The sequence below is a fragment of the Hypanus sabinus genome, chromosome 17 (assembly GCF_030144855.1).
Source record: "Hypanus sabinus isolate sHypSab1 chromosome 17, sHypSab1.hap1, whole genome shotgun sequence".
Classification (NCBI taxonomy): Eukaryota; Metazoa; Chordata; class Chondrichthyes; order Myliobatiformes; family Dasyatidae; genus Hypanus; species Hypanus sabinus.
In genome coordinates this window covers 66,303,194-66,322,375 of record NC_082722.1, presented here as the reverse complement: position 1 = coordinate 66,322,375, position 19,182 = coordinate 66,303,194, and positions in this window count along the sequence as shown.

Here is a 19,182-nt window from a genome sequence, read left to right as displayed (position 1 = left end):
TTGGCTAGCTGCTTAATCTAGGGGATGATAGCCCCCAGCCCGGACAAACTTAAGAAATCTCGTTTGGGTGGATGCTGCATGATGTGTCCCCGTTACAAATCAGTACCACGAAATAACAAACAGTACAGAATATGTGATTAAACTATTTAACTTTATAGTTCTTAATTTGATTATATGGTTAGTAAAGAAATAAAAAAAAGGAAAAGGGCCCATTCTCATGAAACAGTCTAACGTGCAATGTTGGAGCTCACTGATAAGCCGTTCATCCACCATCGACCTCCTCCGATCATCGCTGACCTTCAGACCCTCACTCCAAATCCACTTCATTCGGTTGTCTACCAACTCTCTCTATTTGTGTCTTCTCTCCTCATCTCTCCCCAGCAAAAAAATGCAAAATCCCTCTCCCAGACACTCAAGGAAGAACAACATCCCACTCATTGGCTAATGTGCCTCATCATCACTAGTCATCACCCAAACATTGCTGCTACAGGGAAATCACTACCTTAGCAGTTGTACATTACAGAGAGGCCGTTACATTAGCAGTGAAACCTTACAGCGTTACAGATATGTCTCATAGAAGTTTTTCTCAGATGGCAGGTATAAGCAACGTGGCTGACAAAAGAAGTTAAGGACTGCATAAAAGCCGAGGAAAGGGCATCTAAGGTAGCAAAAGTGAATGAGAAGTCGGATGATTGGGAAGCTTTTCAAATCCAACAAAAGCCAACTAAAAAAGTTGTAAAAAGGGAAAAGATGAAGTATGAGGACAGACTAGTCAATAATATAAGGCAGAATACTAAAAGATTTTTAAGTTATATAAAGAGTAAATGGGAGGTGAGAGTTGATATTGGACCACTGGAAAATGATGCTGGTGAGGTAGTAATGGGAAACAAAGAAATGGCAGATGAACTTAATGGGTACTTTGCATCTGTCTTCACTGTGGAAGACACTAGCAGTGTGCCAGAGGTCTGTGAGTGTCAGGGAGCAGGAGTGAGTGCCATTGCTAATACAATGGAAAAAGTGCTAGGCAAAATCAAAGGTCTTAAGGTGGTTAAGTCACCTAGGCCAGATGGATTATATCCCGGATTCCTGACAGAAGTTGCTAAAGAGATAATGGATGCATAGGTCATGATCTTTTAAGAATCACTTAATTCTGGCATGGTCCCAGAGGACTGGAAGATTGCAAATGTCACTCCATTCTTTAAGAAGGGAGGAAGACAAAAGAAAGGAAATTATAGGCAAGTTAACCTAAGCTCAGTGGTTGAAAAATTGTTGGAGTTGATTATTAACGATGAGATTTTGAGGTACTTGGAGACTAATGATAAAATAATTCAAAGTCAGCATGGTTTCTGTAATGGGAAATCTTGCCTGACAAATCTGTTAAAGTTCTTCAGGGAAGTAACAAGTACAGTGGACAAAGTTAAGGCTGTGGATGCCATTTATTTGGATTTTCAGAAGGCGTTTGATAAGGTGCCACACAAGAGGTTGCTTAACAAAATAAAATCCTATGGCGTTAGAGGGAAGATACGGGCATGGATAGAGGAATGGCTGATAGGCAGGAGGCAGAGAGTGGGAATAAAGGGGGCCTTTTCTGGTTGGCTGTCAGTGATTAGTGGTGTTCCTCAGAGGTCAGTATTGGGACTGCTGCTTTTCACATTGTTTGTCAATGATTTAGATAATGGAATTGGTGGCTTTTTGGCAAAGTTTATGGATGATACGAAGACAGGTGGAGAGGATGGTAGTGCTGAGGAAGCAATGCGATTACAATAGGACTTAAATAAATTGGGAGAATAGGCAAAAACATGGCCGATAGAATACAGTGTTGGGTAATGTATGATAATGCATTCTGGCAAAAGGAACAATAGTACGGACTATTATCTAAATGGGGAGAAAATTCAAACACCAGAGATGAAGAGGGACTAAGGAATCCTCATGCAAGACTTCCAGATTGTTAATTTACAGGTTGAGTCTGTGGTAAAGAAGGCAGATATAATGTTGGCACTTATGTCACGGGGTATAGAATCTAAAAGCAAGGAGATATCACTGAAGCTTTATAAGATACTCGTCAGGCTGCACTTGGAGTATTGTCAACAGTTTTGGGCCCCATACCTCAGAAAGGATGTGTTGTCATCGGAGAGAGTCCAGAGGAGGTTCCCGAGGATAATTCCAGGGATGAAGGGGTTAACATAATAGAAACATTTGGCAGCTTTGAGCCTGTACTCACTGGAACTTAGAAGGATGCGTAGGGATCTCATTTAAACCTACCGAATGTTGAAAGGACCAGATAGGGTGGATGTGGAGAGAATGTTTCCTATGGTGGGGGTATGTGGAACTAGAGGGCATTGCCTCAGAATTGAGAGCAACCCTTTAGCACAGAGGTAAGGAGGAATTTCTTTTAGCCAGAGAGTAGTAAATCTGTGGAATGCTCTGCACAGACTGTGGTGGAGGCTAAGTACATGCATATATTTAAGGCGGAAGTTGATTGTTTTCTGATTGGTCAGAGCATCAAAAGATATGGCAAGAAGGCAGATGTATGAGGTCGAGTGGGATCTGATTGAATGGTGGAGCAGGCTTGATGGGCTTAATGACATAATTCTGCTCCTATGCCTTATGGTCTTCATATCCCACTCCAGAGATCTGCATGCAGCAAGATACAGCGATTTTTCCAGTAAGCCAACAGACGGCTGGGTGCTGCATTATCAGAAATAAAAAAGATTCGGCAGATGCTGGAAATTCAGTGCAACACATACAAAATGCTGGAGGGATTCTGCAGTCAGGCAGCAGCTATGGAAAATAATAAACTGCTGAGACCCTTCAATGGAACTGTAAAAGAAGGAGGAAGGAGCTAAATTAATCAACTAGGAGATGAGAAGTAGTACATGCTGGAAGGTGATAGGTGGAGCCAGGTGAGGGGGAAGTTGGGTGGGTGGGAGAGCGGAGATGGTGAGAAGCTGGGGGTGTTAAGTGGAAAAGGTAAAAGGCTGAAGAAGAAAGAATCTGATGGGAGAGAAGAGTGGACCATAAGAGAAAGGGAAGGAGGCAGGGCACCAGAGGGAGGAGGTGGGCAGGTGAGGAGGAGAGATGGGTTAAGAACATAGAACAGTACAGCACAGTACAGGCCCTTCAGCCCACAATGTTGTGCCGACACTCAAACCCTGCCTCCCATATAACCCCCACCTTAAGTTCCTCTATATACCTGTCTAGTAGTCTCTTAAACTTCAGTAGTGTACCTGCCTCCACCACTGACTCAGGCAGTGCATTCTAAGCACCAATCACTCTCTGAGTGAAAAAAGTTCCTCTAATATCCCCCTTGAACTTCCCTCCCCTTACCTTAAAGCCATGTCCTCTTGTACTGAGCAGTGGTGCCCTGGGGAAGAGGCACTGGCTGTCCACTCTATCTATTCCTCTTAATATCTTGTACCCCTCTATCATGTCTCCTCTCATTCTCCTTCTCTCCAAAGAATAAAGCCCTACCTCCCTTAATCTCTGACCATAATCCATACTCTCTAAACCAGGTAGCATCCTGGTAAATCTCCTCTGTACCCTTTCCAATGCTTCCACATCCTTCCTACAGTGAGGCGACCAGAACTGGACACAATACTCCAAGTGTGGCCTAACTAGAGTTTTATAGAGCTGCATCATTATATCGCATCTCTTAAACTCTATCCCCCGACTTATGAAAGCTAACACCCCACACCCCATAAGCTTTCTTAACTACCCTATCTACCTGTGAGGCAACTTTCAGGGATCTGTGGACATGTATCCCCAGATCCCTCTGCTCCTCCACACTACCAAGTATCCTGCCATTTACTTTACACTCTGCCTTGGAATTTGTCCTTCCAAAGTGTACCACCTCACACTTCTCCAGGTTGAACTCCATCTGCCACTTCTCAGCCCACTTCTGCATCCTATCCATGTCTCTCAGCAATCTTCGACAATCCTCTACACTATCCACAACACCACCAACCTTTGTGTCATCTGCAAACTTGCCAACCCATCCTTCTACCCCACATCCAGGTCATTAATAAAACTCACGATAAGTAGAGGTCCCAGAACAGATCCTTGTGGGACACCACTAGTCACAACCCTGCAATCTAAATGTACTCCCTCCACCACAATCCTCTACCTTCTGCAGGCAAGCCAATTCTGAATCCACCTGGCCAAACTTCCCTGAATCCCATGCCTTCTGACTTTCAGAATAAGCCTACCGTGTGGAACTTCATCAAATGCCTTACTAAAATCCATGTAGATCACATCCACTGCACTGCCCTCATCTATATGTCTGGTCACCTCCTCAAAGAACTCTATCAGGCTTGTTTGGCACGATCTGCCCTTCACAAAGCCATGCTGACTGTCCCTGATCAGACCATGATTCTCTGAATGCCCACAGATCCTATCTCTAAGAATCTTTTCCAACAGCTTTCCCACCACATACGTAAGGCTCACTGGTCTATAATTACCTGGACTATCTCTACTACCTTTTTTGAACAAGGGGACAACATTCGCCTCCCTCCAGTCCTCCGGTACCATTCCCATGGACAACGAGGACATAAAGATCCTAGCCAGAGGCTCAGCAATCTCTTCCCTTGCCTGTCAACATTAATTGCGTCATCGGCAAATTTGTAGATGGAGTTTGAGCTGTGCCTAGCCACACTGTCATGGATGTAGAGAGAGTAGAGCAGTGGACTAAGCACACATTCTTGAGCTGCCTCAGTGTTGATTGTCAGTGAGGAGGAGAAGTTATTTCTGATCTGCAAATTGTGATCTCCCAGTGAGGAAGTCAAGGATCCAATAGTAAAGACTCAGGTTTTCGAGCTTTTTGATTTGACCTGAGTATGATTGAGTTGAACCCTGAGTTGTAGTCAATAAACAGCAGCCTGACGCGGGTGTTCCTACTGTCCCGGTGATCTGAGTGGGGAGCCACTCAGAAAGGAAGAAAGCACAGAAAGATACCTTTCATCTTGAGCATCACACAGAAAAACTGAAGGAACTCAGCAGGTCAGGCAACACACACGGAGGAGAAGAACAGAACTGGAAAGGAATGTGGGAGAAGCCAGAGTAAGAAGTTGGGGATAAAGGAAGGAGTCCAAGCTGGTAAGTGATGATCACAGAAGCTGAGTTGTTTAAACTGAAGTCACATCTGCCCTCGCAGTGTAATGTAAACAATCACGGGCACCTTTATGTATTTTCCCCAGAGTCCTGGCCAATATTTATCCTTCACTGAATCTCACAAAAACACTTTACTCATTATTACCCTGTTGTTTACGTGTGATTGCTGTGTGTAAATTGGTTACCAGCTTTTCCACATTACAACAGTGACTGGATTCTGCAAAAACAGCAATATAAATGCAAGCCTTTATTCTTTTCTTACAGGAGAGTACCTGAGTAAAGTTGAAATTCAATATTCAGTTCTATTTTTTATTAAGAGATACAGAAAAGTAACAGGCCCTTCTGGTCCAATGAGCTTCTGCCATCCAGTTAACCTACTAACCCACAGAACTTTGGAATGTAGGAGGAAACCCATATGGTCACAGGAAGAATGTGCAAATTCCTAACAGACAATGGCAGAATTGAACCCATGTTGCAGGTGCTGTAATCGTGTCATGTTAATCGCTACACTAACATGCTTCACATCTTCATTATGCTATGTGTCAGCAATGCAAAAAGTAGGGCTGGTTTATTCTTTACACTCTGGGATCATTTTCCAATTGTTATGCTAGGAAGATTAGGATCAGCTCTGGCAGAGTTTGCAGGCCATTACTTCTGACAAGGAGAAACATCTCATCATGAATGGCTATGATGCTTCACTCCCAGATGAGTGCAATGTCTTTTATGCACATTTTGACAGGGAGAATAAAACTGTCCTTGAAGCATCCAGTGACCCAGTGATCTCTGTCTTGGGAGCCAATGTCAGAACACCTTTCAAGAGAGTGAACCCTCACAAGGCGTCAGGCCCTCATGGTGCACCTGTTAGGGCTTTGAACACCTAGGCCAACTAACTGGTGGTGTGTGTTCAAGGACACCTTCAATCTCTCACTACTGCAGTCAGATGTTTCCACCTACTTCAAAAGGACAACAGTCATACCAGCACCATAGAAGAACAGGGTGAGTTGCCTCTAGGACTACCACCCAGTTCCATTTACAACTACTGTGATGAAGTCATTTGAGATGTTGGTCATGGCCGGAATCAACTCCTGCACAAGCAAGGACCTGGGTCTACTGCAATTTGCCTTATGCCTCAATAGATCTACAGTAGATGCAATTTCATTGGCTCCCCACTCAGATCACCGGGACAATAAGAATACCCACATCAGGCTGCTGTTTATTGACTACAACTCAGGGTTCAACTCAATCATACTCAGGTCCAATCAAAACGCTCGAAAACCTGAGCCTTTACTATTGGATCACTGGGAGATCACAATTTGCAGATCAGAAATAACTTCTTCTCCTCACTGACAATCAACACTGAGGCAGCTCAGGATGTGTGCTTAGTCCACTGCTCTACTCTCTCTACATCCATGACAGTGTGGCTAGGCACAGCTCAAACACCATCTACAAGTTTGCCGATGACACAATTAATGTTGGCAGAATTTCAGATGGTAACGAGGAGAAGTACAGGAGCAAGATAGATCTGCTGGTTGTTTGATGTCACAACAACAATCTTGTACTTAACCAAAGAATTGATTGTGGACTTTAGGAAGGGGAAGTCGAGAGAATACAGTGGAAAGGGTGAGCACTTTCAAGTTCCTGGGTGTTAACATCTCTGAAGATCTATCCTGGATCCAACATATTGATGCAATTGTCAAGAAGGCACGGCACCATCTATATTGTATTAGGAGTTTGAAGAGACTTAGTATATCACCAAAGATTCTTGAAAATTTCTACAGGAGAGCATTCTAAATGAGTGGCATCATAGCAACAACCTTGCACTCAACATTAGTAAAACCAAAGAGCTGATTGTGGACTTCAGAAAGGGTAGAACAAGGGAACACAAACCAATCCTCATAGAGTGATCAAAAGTGGAGAGAGTGAGCAAGTACAAGTTCCTGGGTATCAATATCTCTGAGGACCTAACCTGGTCGCAACAAATTGATGCAGCTATAAAAAAGTGTGCAAGACAGTAGCTCTATTTCATTGGGAGTCTCAGAAGATTTGGTTTGTCACCTAAAACATTCAAAAATTTCTACAGATGTACCGTAGAGAGCATTCTGATTGGCCAAATCACTGTCTGGTATGGGGGTGGAGGGGTGTGTGGGGAGCTACTGCACAGGGTCAAAATAAGTTGCAGAAAGTTGTGAAATTAGTCAGCTCCATCATGGGTACTAGCCGCCGTAGTCTTCAAGACATCTTCAAGGAAGGGTGCCTCAGGAAGGCGGTGTCCATCAGTACTTTTGGGAAGGAGGCATAAAAGCCTGAAGGCACACATTCAGTGATTCAGCAACAGCTTCTTCCTCTCTAATCAGACATTGAACCCATGAGCACTACCTCAATACTTAGTTAAAAAATTATTTCTGTTTTTGCACTACTTATTTTAACTTAATTATTTAATATGCATTTATATTCTCACTGTAATTCAGATTTTTTCTATATTTATTACATATTGCATTGTACTGCTGCCACAAGTTAACACATTTCACAACATAGTCCATTGATATTAAACCTGATTCTGATTTTGGTTGCATTACCCTCCGGTATGGAAGAGCCAGTGCACAAGATTTTAACTGTTTGGTCCCCTCTATAGATGCAGTGTGAGTTGCTGAGTTCCTCCAGCATTTTGTGTGTGTTTTTCTGGATTTCCAGCATCTACAGAACTTATTGTGTTGAACATTTGATTTAACTGTGTCTACTTTTACTCCAACTTTCCTGCTGTGTTAACTGCTTCTGGATGCATCGACGGTCTTAGATCGTGATGGCTCCTTGTACAATCTTTATCAATGCCAACTCCAAAATGGCAGGGCAGCTGGACGCTCCCTCATGCTGGAGGCTGAAATGGAATAACTGTGAAATAAAGACATCTGCAGAATGGGAAAGAGAACTTCAAGTATCTTTACCTATAGAGAAATGGGAGAAAATCCTCGAACTAGTTAACACTTCTTCAATGTGTGCTAGACACGCTTTGATACAATTTAAGGTGGTTCATAGGGCCCAGATGTCCAAGGATAATTTAGCTCATTTTTATTGCCATATAAATCCTGTCTGTGACAGGTGTAACTCTGAAGTAGATTGACACATATATTCTGGTCTTGTCCCCTTTTAGAAAAATATTGGAAAGATATTTTTGATATTATTTCAGCAGTTTTGTGTATTGATTTACAACCTCATCCTATTATTGCAATTTTTGGATTACCAGTGATGGACTCCAATCAATTATCCCTTTCAGCTTGCCGTTTGATTGCATTTGTTACATTAATAGCCAGAAGATCCATTTTATTTAAATGGAAAGATTCTAATCCCCCTACTACATTTCAATGGTTTTCCCAAACTATAACATGTTTAAACTTAGAAAAAATTAGGAGTGGCACTATTGACCCTTCGGTTAAATTTGAAGAAACTTGGAGACCATTTATACAACATTTTCATTTGATGTAAGCTGACCTTTTCTGAATCCTTCTCAATAACTTTTTGTTTGTGTATAGAGGAGCAGAGTTAATGACAAATAATGATTTTAACCAATGAAACATGGCAGCCCAGCTTTTGTTTTGTTTTGTTTTTTTTAGATTAGGGGGACTATTTTTCTCTTGTAAAAACTTTTTTTTGAATCTTATTCATGTTTAGTTACTAAGAGATGGGGAGGCTTAGATTACACATGTTACCCGGAGTCTGTTTCTGTACACGTTAACCGTTATTAATGTAATCCCGATCTCTTTGTATCATTATCATTGTTAATGTTTATCTACTTGAAACTCAATAAAAAAGATTGAGAAAGAAAGAAGTATGAATTTGGCTGAAAAGCCTTTCAATTGGAAGATGGTTGCTTTAGTACAGTGATTTCCTTAATATCAATATATTCCAAAATTCTCCATCACTTAAGAAACAACCCAACTAAGCTACCTACAGAAAAGTCCTGCAAACAGATTTGATGTGGGTGATCTGTTGTGGCAATGCGTAAAGTATAAATTCTGGCCAGCACACTGGGGCACATGGTAGCATAGCAATTAGTGCAACAATCTTACAGCACAAGAGATCCTGCAGATGCTAGAAATCCAGATCAACACATACAAAATGCTGGAGAAACTCAGTAAGTCAGGCAGCATCTATGACAAAGAACAAATAGTCAATGTTTCAGGCCAAGACCCTTCATCGGTCCTGAAGTTTGTACTATATGCTCTCCTCGTAACCATGTGGGTTTCCTCCAGGTGCTCTGGTTTCCTCCCACATTCCAAACACATGTTGGTCAGTAGGCTAATTTGTCACATGGGTGTAATTGGGTGGTGCGAGCTTATTGAGCTGACAGGGCCTGTTACCATGCTGCATCCAAATAAAAATAAGTAAATTATAACCAGACTTTCTTCTCTTCTATCGTAGTCCTGGGATCTATTCCATGTATGCATCTCTTGTACAAGGGGAATATACTCTCTCCATGCTCTCCTAGAGTATCCACTTCAGGCTTATTCTATTCAGGTCTCTGTATTGATAACTTAATTCAGAATCTCTGACTATTACAATGGAGTTACTGCTGGTCCAATCCCACCTTGTGCATGTTAAAATCAGCCAAAGACAACCTTTTCTATATTGCATCCAATGGATTCTACTGCGGAAGAATGAAAGTTTATGGAAGATACATCTAATATTTTTGGAGAATGTACCTCCAAACCTCCAAGAGGAACACAACCTTGTCGTTGGGTTTGGAGGCTTGTGTGCCTCAATAACCTGGAGAGCTATGTTGGCTGGAGTCAGGGCTTTACACCTTGGCTCTTAGTAGGGTCATCCATGCCAAATAGATCAAAGGATAGAGGCCAGACTAAGAGTGGTCCACCAGTCCTCCAGGTTCGGGGTTTCAGCTCAGGACTAGCTGTTCTGATTGGTAAAACAAAATTGCTATGGAAACAGTAATGAGCGATTCTATTACATCTGAGTGTGATGGTATTCCTGAGTCTCCACTTGGGTCTTGCATAACGGAGAGTAGCGAAATCTGAGAGGAAGCTACTGACAGGATGAAGGAAGCCATCTACACCGCCAGGGAGAGAAGATCTTCATTGCTGCTCTGGACGTCAGTGGCATAGTGGGCAGTAAGTAAGTACCTCCAAAAACTTTTCTGCAAGCAACTATGATAAAATATAGTTCAAAAACACCTCGGTTTCCACCAATTTGCCTTGCCACACAGATTAAGCTTAGACATTCTAAAATCCAAGTCAAGTTCATTGGCATGTACAGGTGTATACAAGTGTGATAGAAAACCTGACCTTCACCAGCATTGCATAGCATCAGATGCACTCACAAGAAAACCATAAATTGGACATAAACTTAGATGTAATTTTTTACAGGAAACAAAACAATTTGAACAAAAGGAAGTCTACTGTGGTGAAGAGTGGTCATGGTGTTGTTATACTGAGATAGGTTTGAGTAGGTTGCTTCAAGAACCGAATTGTTGAAGTGAAGTAGCCGTTCTTGAACCTGGATGTGTGATATTTTAGTCTTCTGCACCTCTTGCCTGATGGTAGCTGTGAGAAGATGGCACTGCCCAGATAGTGTGAATCTTAGTTGACAGATAATGTTTTCTTGAGGCAGTACATCATGTAGATATTACATATGGTAGGGAGGGATGTGACCATGATATATTGCGCAGTATCCACACCTTTCTGCAGCTTCTTATGTTCCGGCACAATTGAATTGCTGTTGCCTTGAATATATTCACAGAGGTTATACAGATATAGACCAGACTGTCAAAGCAGTCTTTTCAATGCTTTAAAAGGAGTTGGTTGATGTAAAATTAAGTAGAAATTCAATCTTCAGTGGGAGGGTGATTACTAGCATTTGCAACTGAGTATAGTAAAAATACTGTAATCCACTACTGACAGGACTTTTATAAATCTCTGGTTGGATAATCAAGTTCTGTCAAAACTTGCTAATCAACAATAAGTTATCAGTTGCCAAAAAGACCTCCTATTGTTCAGTGAAGCTACTATTCAAATAATATTATTTCAAATTTTTCAAATGGGTAGCTGGAAGATGTTAAACATGTAAGGAACGTTGGTGTCACTCTGCTGTAATTTTTTTTCCCTGTAACCCTAGTAAAATACTTTAAGCAGGGAAAGATGAATATAACCTCATTTAGTATTTATTCCATTATAATTACGCTAGAATTTTAATGGATTCCATTTTGAAGCCCGCTAACATAATTATGAAGTTGGAGGGCTACAAGTAACCTTAACAGTCAAGAATTATTCTGTATGGTGATGTAAATTTGTAATTTTAATCATCAGTGATGACTGGTTCCAATCTCATTGCTTCTGGTCAAGATGCTACTGAGTTGCGATGTCCGTCAAAGCTGTGGCTCAGGTTTAATTGTTTCTCTAGTTCATAACAATGATTTTGGAGATAGCACAGGGAATTAAGAGTCAGATTAGGGTTTAGGGACAGAGTTGAGTGAGAGTTAGAGGTCAGGAGCAGGAGATGGTGTTTGGTTGGAGCTCTCCATTATCAAAGGTCAGCTGTCCTGACCAGGCACTGAGGAGACCAACGATCCCAAGGTTGACGAGTCCCAGGTTGGAGATCCATACTGATGGAAGTCACAAGGGCTGGTGACCACCAGGTCAACCGGGTCAGGGGTCTGTGCGACTCCATAAATCGAGATCCGAACGTCATGCCTATGATTGGTGAATCCAGAGGCCACGCGCATGTCAAAATGTCATCAGGAAAACAGATGGTCAAGTGCAGCCTTGGGAGCTCCAGGTAGAACTGAAGTTAGTGAAGATCGAGAGTAAAGCATGACACTAGCTGGAGTCAAGCCCTGCATAGAGGCTCAAGCCCAGGACAACATGATGAGACAGCTTCCTAGACTTAGCTATCTATTTTTGATAGAGTCACAAGAGTCATGTCCTCACAATTATCTAACGTCATAAATGACAGCATTCCTTGGTGAGTGCACTGTTTTCAGGTCGAAGAACAGCTTTATTTCTCACACGTACATTGAATTGTACATTGAGGTGAGCTGTTTGCATCAAATCAAAGCAAGGATTGCGCTCAGTTGCCACATTTCCGGTACCAACGTGGTGCCCACAACTCACTGGAGGTTCTCAAGAATGATCCCCTGGAATGAAAGGGTTAGCGTATGAGGAGCGTTTGAGGGCTCATGTCCTGTACTTGCTGAAGTTTAGAAGAATGAGGGGAATATCATTGAAACCTATGGAATATTGAAATGCCTAGATAGAGTGGATGTGAAGAGAAGTTTTCCTAGAGTCTAAGACCAGAGGGCACAGCTTCAGAATGGAGCAGAGATGAGGAATAATTTCTTTAGCCAAAGGGTGGTGAATCTATGGAATTCATTACCACTCACAGCTGTGGAACCAAGTCTTAGGATATACGTATACTTAAAGTGGAGGTTTATAGGTTTTATAGGTGATTAGTACGGGTTGTCAAATGTTACAGGGAGAAGGCAGGAGAATGGTTTTGAGTGGGATAATAAATGATCCATGATGGAAATGTGGAGCCAATTCAATGGACTGAATGGCCTAATTCTGCTCCTATGTCTTATGGTCTTATAGGCATGGCTAATACGGTATTATAGATTGTGGCATTGAAGTTCAGAGTTCAATCCCAGCATCCTCTGTAAGGAGTGCGTACTTCCTCCCCGTGGAATGCGTTGGTTTTCTTCGGGTGCTCTGGTTTCCTTCCACAGTCTAAAGATGGACCAGTTAGTAAGTTAATTGGTCATTGTAAATTGTCCCGAGGTTAGGCGAGGTTTAAATTGGGGGTTGTTGAGCAGTGTGGCTTGCAGGTTCAGAAGGGCCTAGTCTGCACTCCATCTCTAAATCAAATATGTCCTGAATATGGTCTAACCCTAACCCGTAAGTCTTTGGAACGTGGGAGGAAACTAGAGCACCTAGAGGAAGCCCACACAGTCACAAACTTCACATAGGGATTGAACCCCAATCAGTGATCACTGGCATTATGCTAACCACCACGCTACTGTGCCACCTCATTTGCAACTGAGCAGCAAAAGAAGCATTGCAAGTCTGCACAGAGCAAAGGTTGACTGGGGATCAGACATGGGCTTATGGTGGCAAGTTGGGTGGTAAATAGGTGCCAGGCAATGAAAATCCTTAACAGAAGGAACTCAGAATCCAACAACATTACCTTGGCCAAACCCCTGACTAAAAATTTAACTAAGACTGGCCACAATGTGACAACCAGTGCAAACCAGGCACAAGAGCAAACCAGAAGTGATTGGAGAATTCATTATTTTGGCTACACTCAGATGCTCATCTTCACTCTCCATTTATTACATAATGGCAAGCAAGACGCCACGTGAGCAACAGGTCTACAACAGACCCAATCCCAGTGCAGAGTTGGGTCAAGGCTGTGTCACCTCCCCAACCCTTCCCTCTATCTTTCTCATTGCATTACTGAACCTCAGCTCCAACAAGCTTCCTGACATGGTGGAGGTACTCCACAAAATGAATGGGAAACCATTCCACCTCCACAGCCTGAACTCCAACTGTATCTGACACTTGCGCCTGTGCAAATGCAGAGCCAACCCCCAAGTGCTCATTGACATATTAGCCAAAGTTTGCCAGAAAACAGACCTTCCACTAAAATCTGCTGAATGAAGATCCATTCCCTTTGACCTATCCATTGCTCCTTCATGCTCTGTGCAACCTAGTACTGCTTTGACTTCTTTCCTTCCCGTTGCAACCTGAAATGTTAACCCTTTTTTTCTCTTTCCACAAATGCCACCTGACCTGTTGAGGTCTCCCAGCATTTTCTGTTCCTTTCTGGCATCCATTTGGTGCAAAGTGTTTAACCCTGAGATTGTGAAAGACTCTTTCACAAAAATGTGAGCTTTTCGGTGTCCTAACCACTGTGTTTGGCTTTTCAACCCTTGAGTCAGCTGTGGCTCAGTTGGCAATATACACACCTCTGAAACACATGTTTTATGTTTAAATGCTGAGCCAGAGGCTTAAACACAAAAATCTAACTTGATTCTCTGTGGAGTACTCTTGCCATCTTCTAATGAGATGTTAAATTAAGCTGTGCCCATCTCTTTAATGATGTTATAAAAATTGCAAGGTGCTTCTTTGAAGGATAAGAGGCCCACCTAAATTTATCTCTTAATGAACATTAATTAAAAATATCTAAAAATAAAAACAAGAACAGATGCTGGAAATCTTAAGTGAAGAAACAGAAAATGCTCAAAACTCTCAGCAGGTGAGGCAGCATCCAAAGAGAGGAACAGAGCGAGCATTTCAGTTCATGAGACCTAGGAACAGATTGAACTCAAATACATTTTGAGTCACAGAGAAGGGGAAGGCGTGAAGGTAACAAAGGGAATGTCTGTGATAAGACAGAGCTCAAGAGAAGCTGAATGACTCAAATAGTGGTGGCTGCAGGCTAAGAGAAATATCTGGAGTGAAAGACAAACTGCTCAGGGAAATCAATGGTCAGGCAGCATCCGTGGAGGCAGAGGGATCAAGACCAAGTCATGATTCAGGAATTTCCTCAAATGTTAATCATTTTCTCTGCTTTCACAAATCCTGCATGACCCACTGAGTTCCTCCAGCAGATTGTTGCAGTTGAACAAAGGAGACTATGGAGCCATGAGGGAGGAGCTGGCCAAAGTTAAACGGATGGATATCCTAGCAGAAAAGACAGTGGAACAGCAATGGCAGGTGTTCTTGGGAATAATGCACAAGGTGCAAAATCAGTTCATCCCCCGGAGAAGGAAGGGTTCAAAGGGGGGAAAGGGGCCACAGTGGTTGACAAAGGAAGTCAGAGATTGCATAGCATTAAAAAAAAAAGTATGACAGAGCTAAGGTGAGTGGGAAATCAGATGATTGGGAAATTTTTAAGGAACAACAGAACTTAACTAAAAAGGCAATACGGGGAGAAAAAATGAGGTGCGAACGCAAGCTAGCCAGGAATATAAAGGAGGATAGCCAAAGCTTTTTTAGGTATGTGAAGAGAAAGAAGATAGTTAAGAACAATGTTGGGCCCTTGAAGAATGAATCGGGTGAAATTGTTATGGGAAACAGAGAAATGGCAGAAGAATTTAATAAGTACTTTAGATCTGCCTTCACTAGGGAAGACACAAGCAATCTCCCAGATGTATGGATAGGCCAAGGACATAGGGTAACAGAGGAAATGAAACTGATTGACATTAGGAAGGAAACGGTGATGAGTAGACTGATGGGACTGAAGGCTAACAAATCCCCAGGTCCAGATGGTCTGCATCCTAGGGTACTAAAGGAGATGGCTCTGTAAATTGCGGATGCATTGGTAATCATTTTCCAATGTTCCTTAGATTCAGGATCACTTCCTGAGGATTGGAAAATGGCTAATGTTATCCCACTTTTTAAGAAAGGAGGGAGAAAACAATCGTCCTGTCAGCCTAACATCAGTAGTGCTAGAGTCCATTATTAAAGATGAAATAGTGGCATATCTAGATAGCAGTGATAGGATTGGGCCAAGCCAGCGTGGATTTACCAAGGGCAAATCATGCCTGACTAATCTTTTGGAGTTTTTCGAGGATGTAACCAGGAAGTTAGACAAGGGAGATCCAGTGGATGTAGTGTACCTCGATTTTCAGAAGGCATTTGATAAGGTCCTACATAGGAGATTGGTGGGTAAAATCAGAGCTCATGGCATTGGGAGGAAGATATTGACATGGATAGAAAACTGGTTGGCAGATAGAAAGCAAAGGGTAGCGGTGAATGGGTGTTTCTCCGAATGGCAGATGGTGACTAGTGGGGTGCCACAGGGCTCGGTATTGGGACCATAGATGTTTACAATTTACGTCAACAAATTAGATGAAGGCATTGAGAATAACATCAGCAAGTTTGCTGATGATACTAAGCTGGGTGACAGTGTGACATGTGATGAAGACTTTAGGAGAATTCAGGGTGACTTGGATAGGCTGGGAGAGTGGGCAGATACTTGGCAGATGATGTTTAATGTGAGTAAGTGTGAGGTTATCCACTTTGGGAGTAAGAACAGGAAGGCAGATTATTATCTGAACGGTGTAGAGTTAGGTAAGGGAGAAATACGAAGAGATCTAGGCATCCTTGTTCATTAGTCACTGAAGGTGAATGAGCAAGTGCAGCAGGCAGTGAAGAAGGCTAATGGAATGTTGGCCTTTATTACAAAAGGAATTGAGTACAAGAGCAAAGAAATCCTTTTGCATTTGTACAGGGCCCTGGTGAGACCACACCTGGAGTATTGTGTACAGTTTTGGTCTCCAGGGTTAAGGAAGGACATCCTGGCTGTAGAGGAAGTGCAGCGTAGATTCACAAGGTTAATTCCTGGGATGTCCGGACTGTCTTAAGCAGAGAGGTTAGAGAGACTGGGCTTGTACATGCTGGAATTAAGGAGATTGAGAGGGGATCTGATTGCAACATATAAGATTATTAAGGGATTGGACAAGATAGAGGCAGGAAATATGTTCCAGATGCTGGGAGAGTCCAGTACCAGAGGGCATGGTTTAAGAATAAGGGGTAGGTCATTTAGATCAGAGTTAAGGAAAAACTTCTCCCAGAGAGTTGTGGGGGTGTGGAATGCACTGACTCAGAGTGCAGTGGAGGCCAATTCTCTGGATGCTTTCAAGAAGGAGCTAGATAGGTATCTTATGGATAGGGGAATCAAGGGATATGGGGACAAGGCAGGAACCGGGTATTGATAGTAGATGATCAGCCATGATCTCAGAATGGTGGTGCAGGCTCAAAGGGCCAAATGGTCTACTTCTGCACCTATCGTCTATTGTCTATTGTTTTTCATTGTTCCAGATTACAGCGTCTAAAGACTCTTGTCTCCGAAAGAAAAACTATCCGTCCTCTTATGTTATCATATCACCACAGTATTGCTTTCACATCTCCTTTCATCAGCTATAAAGTGTTCTGGATTTTATCAAAGGTATTATTTACAGGAAAGTGCAAAAGTCTTAGGCACATAAATATAGCTGGATGCCTAAGATTTTTACACAATAGTATATTTGTCAACGTGGAGCAGAGACTGGGGTTGTAAATCTGGTGGGAACGAAAGATGTTGGGAATGGTGAGGGTGGAGCACTAGAGGAGGGGTGTGGGACAGGTGGCAGAGGAGGAGGTGCGGAGCTGCGCAGGAGCAGACTCAACCAGCCTTGAGACACCAGGCAAGGACATTTGATACCAAACAATTTGTTTATTGATCATTACACAATGTCTATCTGCTGCTTCCCGCTCCTCCCCTCTCCCTTCCCCTTTTCCCATCCATGATTCCCCTTTCCACTCTCAGTCCAGAATAGAGACCCATATCAGAATCAGGTTTATCATCACTCACATATTTCTTGAAATTTGTTTTTTTTTTGCAGGAGCAGTACAGTGCAATACATAAAATGACGACAGTACAGTGCAAAAGTCTTAGGCACCCCGACTGTATATATGTGTCTAACATACACAGTACTGTATATGACATATGGGGAAACCAGAACTCTCTTCCTTGCAGTTCTTTTTCCCTCAATTCCTTTCAACGTTTCAATTGCCTTTCCCCTGATACGATCAGAATAGGATCCAATTTCTAGTGTAGTTTTTCTTAATGTTCAAAATGCCCTGGATTTTATGCACAATGACTTTCTGGTTGGGACTGCACTGAAGATAGTCCAAAGATTTACAAAAACGTTGCAAGTTCTTGGATGTCGTAGCCCTCATGTATAATCTTGGGCTATATTCTTCGGAACAGAGAAGGTGGAGGGAAAACTTAAATTAGATGTAAGGCTTTAGACACAGCAAATAGGAAGGACTTGCTGGCAGTAGAAGCTGAAACCCTCTTCATAGTTAAAATGGTACCTGGACGTGTACTTGTAAAGCTGTGACCTGTTGATCTGTGGATCAAATGAAGGCGTGAAGGTGGAATTAATTTGGGTAGGTCTGCAGCACAAAATATGGTGGACGGAACGGCTTCTTCCTATGTTGTGAATGACTCGATAATTGCATTGCAAAACGTTTGGTGAATTTCATGAGGAAACTTGCAAAAGGGGAATAAAAGGGGCATTTGCAATATCAAAGTTGGCAGGCAATGAAGGGTAGCACCAATCAACCATAACAGGATAAGGATAGGTTAGCAAAGTAGTTAGACAAGTGGCCGATGGAATCTGATACAGAGAAATGTGAAGTGTTGCATCTGTCAGAAGGCACAAGGAGTTAGAATAGAAAATGCAGCACATGCGGAAGCAGAGGGACCTGATATTTCATGTGCATCAATCTTGGAAGGTAGCAAAAGACACTGAAAGGATGGTTAGCAAAGCATATGAGTATTGTGTCACTTTAAGAAGGGTATGAAGGTCCAAGAGAGGGTGCAGAGATTTACCAGAATTTTTGCAATAAGGAATTTTAGACAGAAGGACACATTGGTTAGAAGGATATAGTTGACATGAAGTTACTCTCCATGGAGCACAGGAGACTAAGAGAGGATATTTGTAAGGTGTATAAGATTATTAAAGCCTTACATAAGGCAGTCAAAAAAGTTGTTCTCAATATCTGTTGGTGCAAGGAATGAGGCACACCAATTTAAATTTCAAGGCCATAAAAATCTTAGAATACAAGACAATGCAGCAAGTGATAACGTGAAGTTGGTGGAGGAGAAAACAATTAAAGGTTCTAAGAGGCAATTGCATAGTCTTGTCAGAAGGTAGACTTGTAGGCTATAGAGAGGAAGCTGAATAGGACGAACTGGATTATTCTGTGGTGAGCTAGCATTGACTCAATAGTCTGAATGGCCTCCTGTGTTGTAAAGACAACTTGACTAAAATATCAAACAAGATGCTGGAGGAACTAAACGGGTCAGGCAGCCTCTGTGGAGGGAAATGGACAGTCAATGTTTCCGGTTATGTCCAGATGAAGGGTCTCGGTCTGAAATACCTGCTCCCATTTTTCCCCCCCAGATGCTGTCTGACCCTCTGAAGTATTTTGCTTGGTGCTCCGGATTCCAGATTCTGCAGTCTCCTGGGTCTTCGTCTGACTCTAAAATATATAGAAATGGGCAAGAGATAAAAATAGG